At 37.0% G+C, this 12,700-nt stretch overlaps 4 long non-coding RNA genes across 5 annotated transcripts; all 4 read left to right on the forward strand.

The window, feature by feature from the left end:
* Positions 1 to 1,611: 1,611 nt before the first annotated feature.
* Positions 1,612 to 2,698, forward strand: LOC128802659 (uncharacterized). The gene is made up of 4 exons (XR_008435532.1): positions 1,612 to 1,785; positions 1,827 to 1,954; positions 2,540 to 2,624; positions 2,667 to 2,698. It is a non-coding gene; the product is annotated as an uncharacterized LOC128802659 (long non-coding RNA).
* A 351-nt stretch (positions 2,699 to 3,049) lies between these two features.
* Positions 3,050 to 4,138, forward strand: LOC128802657 (uncharacterized). Its single transcript, XR_008435528.1, has 2 exons — positions 3,050 to 3,386; positions 4,056 to 4,138. It is a non-coding gene; the product is annotated as an uncharacterized LOC128802657 (long non-coding RNA).
* A 199-nt stretch (positions 4,139 to 4,337) lies between these two features.
* LOC128802660 (uncharacterized) lies at positions 4,338 to 6,230 on the forward strand. Of its 2 annotated transcripts, none has more exons than XR_008435534.1 (3): positions 4,338 to 4,355; positions 5,624 to 5,740; positions 6,203 to 6,230. It is a non-coding gene; the product is annotated as an uncharacterized LOC128802660 (long non-coding RNA). The 2 variants fall into 2 exon arrangements; XR_008435533.1 differs by lacking the exon at positions 4,338 to 4,355 and adding an exon at positions 5,095 to 5,189 and having other exon boundaries at positions 5,655 to 5,740.
* Positions 6,231 to 6,925: 695 nt separating this feature from the next.
* LOC128802656 (uncharacterized) lies at positions 6,926 to 8,309 on the forward strand. Its single transcript, XR_008435527.1, has 4 exons — positions 6,926 to 7,003; positions 7,551 to 7,594; positions 7,974 to 8,012; positions 8,179 to 8,309. It is a non-coding gene; the product is annotated as an uncharacterized LOC128802656 (long non-coding RNA).
* Positions 8,310 to 12,700: the final 4,391 nt, after the last annotated feature.

Here is a 12,700-nt window from a genome sequence, read left to right on the forward strand (position 1 = left end):
TTCCTCATTCCCTTCCTTTTTTTGGGAATCTTTCTCTTCCCATGGGAATCCTTCATGAAATCCCTTCCCAGAGCTTCGTTCCCTTGGGAATCTTTCCCAAAATCCCTTCCCTAAATCCCTTGGGAATTCTTCCCGAGATCCCTTCCCAATCCCTCGTTCCCTTGGGATTCCCTGAACCCTTCCCTTCCCTTTGGGATCCTTCATTCCCTTGGGAATCCTTCCCAGAATCCCTTGGGAATGCTTTCCTAAATCCCTTCCCAATCCCTCATTCCCTTCCCTCCTTTGGGAACCTTTCTCTTCCCATGGGAATCTTTCCCAAAAATCCCTTCCCACTCCTTCATTCCTTTGGGAATGCTTCCCTTCCTTGGGAATCCCTTCCGTAAATCCCTTCCCTGAATCCCTTCCCAATCCTTCATTCCCTTGGGAATTCTTCCCTCTGGAATTCTCCTTTCCCTCTGGATTTTTCCTTTCCTTGGGAATTCTCTTTTCCTTGGGAATTCTTCCCTCTGGAGTCCCTCATTCCCTTGGGAATTCTCTTTTCCTTGGGAATTCTTCCCTCTGGAATCCCTCATTCCTTTCCCTTCTTTGGGAATCTTTCTCTTCTCTTCCCATGGGAACCTTTCCCAAAAATCCCTTCCCAATCCTTCATTCCCTTGGGAATTCTTCCCAAAATCTCTTCCCAAAAATCCCTTCCCAATCCTTCATTCCCTTGGGAATTCTTCCCAAAATCCCTTCCCAAAAATCCCTTCCCAATCCTTCATTCCTTTGGGAATTCTTCCCTCTGGAATCCCTCATTCCCTCAGGAATTCTCCTTTCCTTGGGATTTCTTCCCTCTGGAATTCTCCTTTCCTTGGGAATTTTCCTTCCCTTGGGAATTTTTCCCTCTGGAATCCCTCATTCCCTTGGGAATTTTCCTTTCCCTTGGGAATTCTCTTTTCCCTTGGGAATTCTTCCCTCTGGAATTCTCATTCCTTTGGGAATTCTTCCCTCTGGAATTCTCCTTTACTTGGGAATTTTCATTCCCTTGGGAATTCTTCCCTCTGGAATTTTCCTTTCCTTGGGAATTCTTCCCTCTGGAATCCCTCATTCCCTTGGGATCCCTCCTTCCCTCTGGAATTCTCCTTCCCTCGGGAATCCCTGGGAGCCCCTCCCCCATTCCCAGTTCCGAAGGAAATCCTGGAATTCCACCGGGATTCCCGCAATTCCCGGCTTTTCCCGGGCTGGAAATTCCCTTCTCCCGTTCCCGGGGAATTCCAGGGGGTTCTGGGGATTTGCCAGGGTTTTCCTGTGACATTCCATAAATTCCTGTCATTATCCCAAGGTTTTGTGAGGATATTCCATAAATTCCTGTCCATATCCCAAGGTTTTGTGATGCTGTTCCCAGATTTTATGGAAAATATTCCAAGATTTTGTGAAGATATTCCATAAATCCCTGTCCATATCCCAAGGTTTCCTGTGATATTCCATAAATTCCTGTCATTATCCCGAGGTTTCCTGATGCTGTTCCAAGGTTTTATGGAAATTATCCCAAGATTTTCTGATATTCCATAAATTCCTGTTGATATCCCAAGATTTTGTGAAGATATTCCATAAATCCCTCTTGATATCCCGAGGTTTTCCTGATGCTGTTCCAAGGCTTTATGGAAAATATTCCAAGATTTTCTGAAGACATTCCATAAATTCCTGTCCATATCCCAAGGTTTTCCTGTGCTTTTTCCAAGATTTTATGGAAAATATCCCAAGATTTCGTGAGGATATTCCATAAATTCCTGTCGATATTCCCAGGTTTCCTGTGTTATTCCATAAATTCCTGTCGATATCTCAAGGGTTTCCTGTGCTTTTTCCAAGGTTTTATGGAAAATATCCCAAGGTTTTCTGAGGATATTCCATAAATTCCTGTCCAAATTCCAAGGTTTTCCTGTGTTATTCCATAAATTCCTGTCATTATCCCGAGGTTTTCTGTGTTATTCCATAAATCCCTCTTGATATCCCAAAGTTTTGTGATGCTGTTCCCAGATTTTATGGAAAATATTCCAAGATTTTCTGAAGATATTCCATAAATTCCTGTTGGTATCCCAAGGTTTTCCTGTGTTATTCCAAGATTTTATGGAAAATATTCCAAGGTTTTCTGAGGATATTCCATAAATTCCTGTCCAAATTCCAAGGTTTTCCTGTGTTATTCCATAAATTCCTGTCGATATTCCAAGTTTTCCTGTTATTCCAAGATTTTATGGAAAATATCCCAAGATTTTCAGAAGATATTCCATAAATTCCTGTCCATATCCCAAGGTTTTCCTGTGCTTTTCCACGATTTTATGGAAAATATTCCGAGGTTTCCTGAAGATATTCCTTAAATTCCTGTCGATATCCCAAGGTTTTCCTGTGTTTTTCCAAGGTTTTATGGAAAATATTCCAAGATTTTCTGAAGACATTCCATAAATTCCTGTCATTATCCCAAGGTTTTCTGTTTTATTCCTTAAATTCCTGTCGATATCCCAAGGTTTCCTGTTATTCCATAAATTCCTGTCCATATCCCGAGGTTTCCTGATGCTGTTCCACGATTTTATGGAAAATATTCCAAGATTTTCTGAAGATATTCCTTAAATTCCTGTAGATATCCCAAGGTTCTGTGAGGATATTCCATAAATTCCTGTCCATATCCCAAGGGTTTCCTGTGCTTTTCCCAAGGTTTTATGGACAATATTCCAAGGTTTTCTGAAGATATTCCATAAATCCCTGTCGATATCCCGAGGTTTCCTGATGCTTTTCCAAGGTTTTATGGAAAATATCCCAAGATTTTCTGATATTCCATAAATTCCTGTCGATATCCCGAGGTTTTCCTGATGCTGTTCCAAGGCTTTATGGAAAATATTCCAAGATTTTCTGAAGACATTCCATAAATTCCTGTCCATATCCCAAGGTTTTCCTGTGCTTTTTCCAAGATTTTATGGAAAATATCCCAAGATTTCGTGAGGATATTCCATAAATTCCTGTAGATATTCCCAGGTTTCCTGTGTTATTCCATAAATTCCTGTCGATATCTCAAGGGTTTCCTGTGCTTTTTCCAAGGTTTTATGGAAAAGATTCCAAGATTTTCTGAAGATATTCCTTAAATTCCTGTTGATATCCCAGGATTTTGTGAAGATATTCCATAAATTCCTGTCCAAATTCCAAGGTTTTCCTGTGTTATTCCATAAATTCCTGTCGATATCCCAAGTTTTCCTGTTATTCCAAGATTTTATGGAAAATATTCCAAGATTTTCTGAGGATATTCCATAAATTCCTGTTGATATCCCGAGGTTTTCCTGTGCTTTTTCCAAGGTTTTATGGAAAATATTCCAAGATTTTTGTGAGGATATTCCTTAAATTCCTGTCATTATCCCAAGGTTTCCTGTGACATTCCATAAATTCCTGTCGATATCCCAAGGTTTCCTGATGCTGTTCCACGATTTTATGGAAAATATTCCGAGGTTTCCTGAAGATATTCCATAAATTCCTGTCCATATCCCGAGGTTTTGTGAGGATATTCCTTAAATTCCTGTAGATATCCCAAGATTTTCCCGTGTAATTCCAGAAATTCCTGTCACTATCCCAAGGTTTTGTGATGCTTTCCAAGATGTTATGGAAAATATTCCAAGATTTTCTGTGTTATTCCATAAATTCCTGTTCATATCCCGAGGTTTCCTGATGCTTTTCCACGATTTTATGGAAAATATTCCAAGGTTTCCTGATATTCCATAAACTCCTGTTGATATCCCGACGTTTCCTGAAGATATTCCTTAAATTCCTGTCCATATCCCAAGGTTTTCCTGTGCTTTTCCCAAGGTTTTATGGAAAATATTCCAAGGTTTCCTGTGACATTCCATAAATCCCTGTCGATATCCCAAGGTTTCCTGATGCTGTTCCAAGGTTTTATGGAAAATATTCCAAGATTTTCTGACATTCCATAAATTCCTGTCACTATCCCAAGGTTTCCTGATGCTGTTCCAAGGTTTTATGGAAAATATTCCAAGATTTTCTGAAAATATTCCATAAATTCCTGTCCATATCCCGAGGTTTTCTGAAGATATTCCTTAAATTCCTGTTGATATCCCAAGATTTTCCTGTGACATTCCATAAATTCCTGTCCATATCCCAAGGTTTTGTGATGCTTTCCAAGATGTTATGGAAAATATTCCAAGGTTTTCCTGTGTTATTCCATAAATTCCTGTTCATATCCCGAGGTTTCCTGATGCTTTTCCACGATTTTATGGAAAATATTCCAAGGTTTCCTGATATTCCATAAACTCCTGTTGATATCCCGACGTTTCCTGAAGATATTCCTTAAATTCCTGTCCATATCCCAAGGTTTTCCTGTGCTTTTCCCAAGGTTTTATGGAAAATATTCCAAGATTTTCTGAGGATATTCCATAAATTCCTGTCGATATTCCAAGATTTCCCTGTGTTATTCCATAAATTCCTGTCATTATCCCAAGGTTTCCTGTGTTATTCCATAAATTCCTGTCCATATCCCGAGGTTTTCTGATGCTGTTCCAAGATTTTATGGAAAATATTCCAAGATTTTCTGAAGATATTCCATAAATTCCTGTTGATATCCCAAGATTTTGTGAGGACATTCCATAAATTCCTGTCACTATCCCAAGGTTTTCTGATGGTGTTCCCAGATTTTATGGAAAATATCCCAAGATTTTCTGAAGATATTCCATAAATTCCTGTCCATATCCCAAAGTTTTCCTGTGTTATTCCAAGGTTTTATGGAAAATATTCCAAGATTTTGTGAGGATATTCCTTAAATTCCTGTCCATATCCCAAGGGTTTCTGTGTTTTTCCATAAATTCCTGTCATTATCCCAAGGGTTTCCTGTGATATTCCAGAAATTCCTGTCGATATTCCAAGATTTCCCTGTGTTATTCCATAAATTCCTGTCATTATCCCAAGATTTTGTGAGGATATTCCTTAAATTCCTGTTGATATCCCGAGGTTTCCTGTGTTATTCCATAAATCCCTCTTGATATCCCAAAGTTTTCCTGTGCTTTTTCCACAATTTTATGGAAAATATTCCAAGATTTTGTGAAGATATTCCTTAAATTCCTGTCCATATCCCAAGGTTTCCTGATGCTTTTCCAAGGTTTTATGGACAATATTCCAAGATTTTCTGACATTCCGTAAATTCCTGTCGATATCCCGAGGTTTTCGTGATGCTGTTCCAAGATTTTATGGAAAATATTCCAAGATTTTCTGAGGATATTCCATAAATTCCTGTCGATATCCCGTGGTTTTCCTGTGCTGTTCCCAGATTTTATGGAAAATATCCCGAGTTTTTATAAGGATATTCCATAAATTCCTGTAGATATTCCAAGGTTTTCCTGTGCCTTTCCCAAGGTTTTATGGAAAATATTCCAAGGTTTTTGTGAGGATATTCCTTAAATTCCTGTCCATATCCCAAGGGTTTCTGTGTTTTTCCATAAATTCCTGTCATTATCCCAAGGTTTTCCTGTGATATTCCAGAAATTCCTGTCACTATCCCAAAGTTTCCTGTTATTCCATAAATTCCTGTCGATATCCTGAGGTTTTCCTGTGTTATTCCAAGATTTTATGGAAAATATCCCGAGGTTTTGTGAAGACATTCCATAAATTCCTGTCGCTATCCCAAGGTTTCCTGATGCTGTTCCAAGGTTTTATGGAAAATATTCCAAGGTTTTTCTGAGGATATTCCTTAAATTCCTGTCGATATTCCAAGGTTTCCTGTGATATTCCATAAATTCCTGTCCATATCCCGAGGTTTTCTGATGCTTTTCCAAGATTTTATGGAAAATATTCCAAGATTTTCTGAAGATATTCCATAAATTCCTGTCGATATCCCAAGATTTTGTGAGGACATTCCATAAATTCCTGTCCATATCCCAAGGTTTTCTGTGATATTCCATAAATTCCTGTCGATATTCCCAGGTTTCCTGTGATATTCCAGAAATCCCTGTCGATATCCCGAGGTTTCCTGATGCTGTTCCCAGATTTTATGGAAAATATTCCGAGGTTTCCTGAAGATATTCCATAAATTCCTGTCCGTATCCCAAGGGTTTCCTGTGCTTTTCCCAAGGTTTTATGGACAATATTCCAAGGTTTTCTGAAGATATTCCATAAATTCCTGTCGATATTCCCAGGTTTCCTGTGTTATTCCATAAATTCCTGTCGATATCTCAAGGGTTTCCTGTGCTTTTTCCAAGGTTTTATGGAAAATATCCCAAGGTTTTCTGAGGATATTCCATAAATTCCTGTCCAAATTCCAAGGTGTCCTGTGTTATTCCATAAATTCCTGTCGATATTCCAAGTTTTCCTGTTATTCCAAGATTTTATGGAAAATATTCCAAGGTTTTCTGTGTTATTCCTTAAATTCCTGTTGATATCCCGAGGTTTTCCTGTCCTTTTCCCAAGGTTTTATGGAAAATATTCCAAGATTTTTGTGAGGATATTCCTTAAATTCCTGTCATTATCCCAAGGTTTCCTGTGTTATTCCATAAATTCCTGTCATTATCCCAAGGTTTCCTGTGACATTCCATAAATCCCTGTCGATATCCCGAGGTTTCCTGATGCTGTTCCACGATTTTATGGAAAATATCCCAAGATTTTCTGAAGATATTCCTTAAATTCCTGTCGATATCCCAAGGTTCTGTGAAGATATTCCATAAATTCCTGTAGATATTCCCAGGTTTCCTGTGTTATTCCATAAATCCCTCTTGATACCCCAAAGTTTTCTGATGCTTCTCCACGATTTTATGGAAAATATCCCAAGTTTTTCTGAGGATATTCCATAAATTCCTGTCGATATCCCGAGGTTTTCCTGTGCTTTTCCCAGATTTTATGGAAAATATCCCAAGATTTTGTGAGGATATTCCATAAATTCATGTCGATATTCCAACGTTTCCTGATGCTGTTCCAAGGTTTTATGGAAAATATTCCAAGGTTTTTGTGAGGATATTCCTTAAATTCCTGTCGATATCCCAAGGTTCTGTGAAGATATTCCATAAATTCCTGTAGATATTCCCAGGTTTCCTGTGTTATTCCTTAAATTCCTGTCGATATCTCAAGGGTTTCCTGTGCTTTTCCCAAGGTTTTATGGAAAATATCCCAAGGTTTTCTGAAGATATTCCTTAAATTCCTGTTGATATCCCAGGATTTTGTGAAGATATTCCATAAATTCCTGTCCAAATTCCCAGGTTTCCTGTGTTATTCCATAAATTCCTGTCGATATCCCAAGTTTTCCTGTTATTCCAAGATTTTATGGAAAATATCCCAAGATTTTCTGAGGATATTCCATAAATTCCTGTTGATATCCCGAGGTTTTCCTGTGCTTTTTGCAAGGTTTTATGGAAAATATTCCGAGGTTTCCTGAAGATATTCCTTAAATTCCTGTCATTATTCCAAGGTTTTCCTGTGCTTTTTCCAAGATTTTATGGAAAATATCCCAAGATTTCGTGAGGATATTCCATAAATTCCTGTCGATATTCCCAGGTTTCCTGTGTTATTCCATAAATTCCTGTCGATATCTCAAGGGTTTCCTGTGCTTTTTCCAAGGTTTTATGGAAAATATCCCAAGGTTTTCTGAGGATATTCCATAAATTCCTGTCCAAATTCCAAGGTTTTCTGTGTTATTCCATAAATTCCTGTCGATATCTCAAGGGTTTCCTGTGCTTTTTCCAAGGTTTTATGGAAAATATTCCAAGGTTTTCTGAAGATATTCCTTAAATTCCTGTTGATATCCCAGGATTTTGTGAAGATATTCCGTAAATTCCTGTCCAAATTCCCAGGTTTTCCTGTGTTATTCCATAAATTCCTGTCACTATCCCAAGTTTTCCTGTTATTCCAAGATTTTATGGAAAATATCCCAAGATTTTCTGAGGATATTCCATAAATTCCTGTCCATATCCCAAGGTTTTCCTGTGCTTTTTGCAAGGTTTTGTGGAAAATATTCCAAGGTTTTCTGATATTCCATAAATTCCTGTCATTATCCCAAGGTTTTCCTGTGATATTCCAGAAATTCCTGTCACTATCCCAAAGTTTCCTGTTATTCCATAAATTCCTGTCGATATCCCGAGGTTTTCCTGTGTTATTCCAAGATTTTATGGAAAATATCCCGAGGTTTTGTGAAGACATTCCATAAATTCCTGTTGCTATCCCAAGGTTTCCTGATGCTGTTCCAAGGTTTTATGGAAAATATTCCAAGGTTTTTGTGAGGATATTCCTTAAATTCCTGTCGATATTCCAAGATTTTCCTGTGACATTCCATAAATTCCTGTCGCTATCCCGAGGTTTTCGTGATGCTGTTCCACGATTTTATGGAAAATATTCCAAGATTTTCTGAGGATATTCCTTAAATTCCTGTCATTATCCCAAGGTTTTCTGAAGATATTCCATAAATTCCTGTCGCTATCCCAAGGTTTTCCTGTTATTCCATAAATTCCTGTCCACATTCCAAGTTTTCCTGATGCTGTTCCAAGGTTTTATGGAAAATATTCCAAGATTTTCTGAAGATATTCCATAAATTTCTGTTGATATCCCAAGATTTTCCTGTGATATTCCAAGATTTTATGGAAAATATTCCAAGATTTGGTGAGGATATTCCTTAAATTCCTGTAGATATTCCCAAGGTTTCCTGTGTTATTCCATAAATTCCTGTCCATATCCCGAGGTTTCCTGATGCTGTTCCCAGATTTTATGGAAAATATCCCAAGGTTTCCTGAAGATATTCCATTAATTCCTGTCCATATCCCAAGATTTTCCTGTGATATTCCATAAATTCCTGTCAATATCCCAAAGTTTCCTGTGATATTCCATAAATTCCTGTCCATATCCCAAGTTTTCTGTTATTCCAAGGTTTCATGGGAATATTCCATGGAATTTTTTTGGGATATTCCATCAATTCCTGACGCCATTCCACGGCTTCATGGCCAGACTCCCGGATTTCTTGACGCCGCTCCGTGGATTTTTGGGAATATTCCGGAGTTTTACGGAAATATTTTGGGATTTGCTGCCATTCCAGGATTTCCTGAGGATATTCCAAGGTTTTATGGGAATATTCCAGGGTTTTATGAGAATATTCCAGGGTTTTATGGGAATATTCCAAGGTTTTATGGGAATATTCCAGGTTTTTCAGGGATATTCCAAGGTTTTTTTGGGATATTCCAAGGTTTTATGGGAATATTCCAGGGTTTTATGGGAATATTCCAGGGTTTTATGGGAATATTCCAGGGTTTTTTTGGGATATTCCAAGGTTTTATGGGAATATTCCAGGTTTTTATGGGAATATTCCAGGGTTTTATGGGAATATTCCAAGGTTTTATGGGAATATTCCAGGGTTTTTATGGGAATATTCCAAGGTTTTATGGAAATATTCCAAGGTTTTATGGGAATATTCCAGGTTTTTCAGGGATATTCCAAGGTTTTTTTGGGATATTCCAAGGTTTTATGGGAATATTCCAAGGTTTTACAGAAATATTCCAGGGTTTTTTTTGGGATATTCCAAGTTTTTTTGGGAATATTTTAGGTTTTTTTAGGGATATTCCAAGGGGTTTTTTTGGGAATATTCCAAAGTTTTATGGAAATATTCAGGTTTTTTGAGGCTATTCCAAGTTTTTTTTGGGAATATTCCAAGGCTTTGAGGACATTCCAAGGATTTATGGAACATTCCAAGGTTTTTTTGGGGTATTCCAAGGTTTTATATTCCAAGGTTTTATGGAAATATTCCAGGTTTTTTTGAGATATTCCGAGGTTTTATGGGAATATTCTGGGGTTTTTTTGGGATATTTCCAAGTTTTTTTGGGGGATATTCCATAAATTTCTGACAATATTCCAAGGTTTTATGGGAATATTCCCGGTTTTTTTTGGGATATTCCAAGGCTTTATGGGAATATTTTGGGTTTTTTGGGATGTTCCAAGGTTTTATGGGAATATTTCAGGTTTTTTTGGGATATTCCAAGTTTTTTGGGGAATATTCCCAGTTTTTTGGGATATTCCAAGGTTTTATGGGAATATTCCAGGTTTTTTTGGGATATTCCAAGGTTTCATGGAAATATTCCCGGATTTTCTGAGGATATTCCAAGATTTTATGGAATATTTCGGGGTTTTATGGCATTCCATGAATTCATGGGGATATTCCAAGGTTTTTTTGGAGGATATTCCATAAATTTCTGACAATATTCCAAGGTTTCATGGGAATGTTTTGGGTTTTTTGGGATATTCCAAGGCTTTTTTGGGGCAATTCCATGAATTTCTGACATTATTCCAAGGTTTCATGGGAATATTTTGGGGTTTTTGGGATATTCCAAGGTTTTATGGGAATATTCCCGGGTTTTTTGGGATATTCCAAGTTTTTTTGGGGCAAGTCCATAAATTTCTGACATTACTCCAAGGTTTCATGGGAATATTTTGGGTTTTTTGGGATATTCCAAGGTTTTTATGGGAATATTCCCAGGTTTTTTTTGAAATATTCCAAGGCTTTATGGGAATATTCCCGGGTTTTGTTTTGTTTTGGTTTTTTTTTTTAAGATATTCCAGATTTTTGGGGATATTCCATAAATTTCTGACATTATTCCAAGGCTTTATGGGAATATTTTGTGTTTTTTGGGGATAATCCAAAGTTTTATGCAATATTCCAGGTTTTTTTAGGAATATTCCAAGGTTTTATGGAAATATTCCCGGGTTTTTTTGGGATATTCCAAGGTTTCATGGAATATTTTGGGTTTTTTTTGGATATTCCAAGGTTTTATGGGAATATTCCCTGATTTTCTGAGGATACTCCAAGATTTTATGGGAATATTCCAGGGTTTCATGGGAAATATTTTGGGGTTTTTTGGGATATTACAAGGTTTTATGGGAATATTTTGGGTTTTTTTGGGATATTCCAAGTTTTTTTGGGGAATATTCCCAGTTTTTTTGGGGATATTCCAAGGTTTTATGGGAATATTCCAGGTTTTTCAGGGATATTCCAAGGTTTTTTTGGGATATTCCAAGGTTTTATGGGAATATTCCAGGGTTTTATGGGAATATTCCAGGTTTTTCAGGGATATTCCAAGGTTTTATGGAAATATTCCAAGGTTTTATGGGAATATTCCAGGTTTTTCAGGGATATTCCAAGGTTTTTTTGGGATATTCCAAGGTTTTATGGAAATATTCCAGGTTTTTTTGGGATATTCCAAGTTTTTTTGGGAATATTTTAGGTTTTTTTTAGGGATATTCCAAGGGGTTTTTTTGGGAATATTCCAAAGTTTATGGAAATATTCAGGTTTTTTGCGGCTATTCCAAGTTTTTTTTTGGGGAATATTCCAAGGCTTTGAGGACATTCCAAGGATTTATGGAACATTCCAAGTTTTTTTTGGGGTATTCCAAGGTTTTATGGAAATATTCCAGGTTTTTTGGGGGGATATTCCGAGGTTTTATGGGAATATTCCCGGGTTTTTTTGGGATATTCCAAGTTTTTTGGGGATATTCCATAAATTTCTGACAATATTCCAAGGTTTTATGGGAATATTTTGGGTTTTTTGGGATATTCCAAGGTTTTATGGGAATATTTTGGGGTTTTTTTGGATATTCCCGAGGTTTTATGGGAATATTCCTGGGGTTTTTGGGATATTCCAAGTTTTTTGGGGGATATTCCATAAATTTCTGACATTATTCCAAGGTTTCATGGGAATATTTTGGGTTTTTTGGGATATTCCAAGGTTTTATGGGAATATTCCCAGTTTTTTTGGGATATTCCAAGGTTTTATGGGGATATTCCATAAATTTCTGACAATATTCCAAGGTTTTATGGGAATATTTTGGGTTTTTTGGGATATTCCAAGGTTTTATGGGAATATTTTGGGGTTTTTTTTGGGATATTCCAAGGTTTTATGGGGAATATTCCCAGTTTTTTTGGGATATTCCAAGGTTTTTTGGGGGATATTCCATAAATTTCTGACAATATTCCAAGGTTTTATGGGAATATTTTGGGGTTTTTTTGGATATTCCGAGGTTTTATGGGAATATTCCCAGTTTTTTTTGAGATATTCCAAGGTTTTATGGGGATATTCCATAAATTTCTGACATTATTCCAAGGTTTCATGGGAATATTTTGGGTTTTTTGGGATATGCCAAGGTTTTATGGGAATATTTTGGGGTTTTTTTGGGATATTCCAAGTTTTTTTGGGGGATATTCCATAAATTTCTGACAATATTCCAAGCTTTTATGGGAATATTTTGGGTTTTTTGGGATACTTCCGAGGTTTTATGGGAATATTCCGGGTTTTTTGGGGATATTCCAAGGTTTTATGGGAATATTCCCAGTTTTTTGGGGATATTTCAAGGCTTTATGGAAATATTCCCAGTTTTTTTGGGATATTCCAAGGCTTTATGGGAATATTTTGGGTTTTTTGGGATATGCCAAGGTTTTATGGGAATATTCCCAGGTTTTTTTGGGATATTCCAAGGTTTTATGGGAATAAATCCATAAATTTCTGACATTATTCCAAGGTTTTATGGGAATATTTTGGGGTTTTTTTTGGACATTCCGAGGTTTTATGGAAATATTCCCGGGTTTTTTTAGGAATATTCCAAGGTTTTATGGGAATATTCCCAGTTTTTTGGGTCTATGCCAAGGTTTCATGGGAATATTTTGGGTTTTATGGGAATATTCCTGGGTTTTTTTGGGATATTCCAAGTTTTTTTG

Source organism: Vidua macroura, unplaced genomic scaffold, assembly GCF_024509145.1.
Source record: "Vidua macroura isolate BioBank_ID:100142 unplaced genomic scaffold, ASM2450914v1 whyUn_scaffold_135, whole genome shotgun sequence".
Taxonomy (NCBI): domain Eukaryota; kingdom Metazoa; phylum Chordata; class Aves; order Passeriformes; family Viduidae; genus Vidua; species Vidua macroura.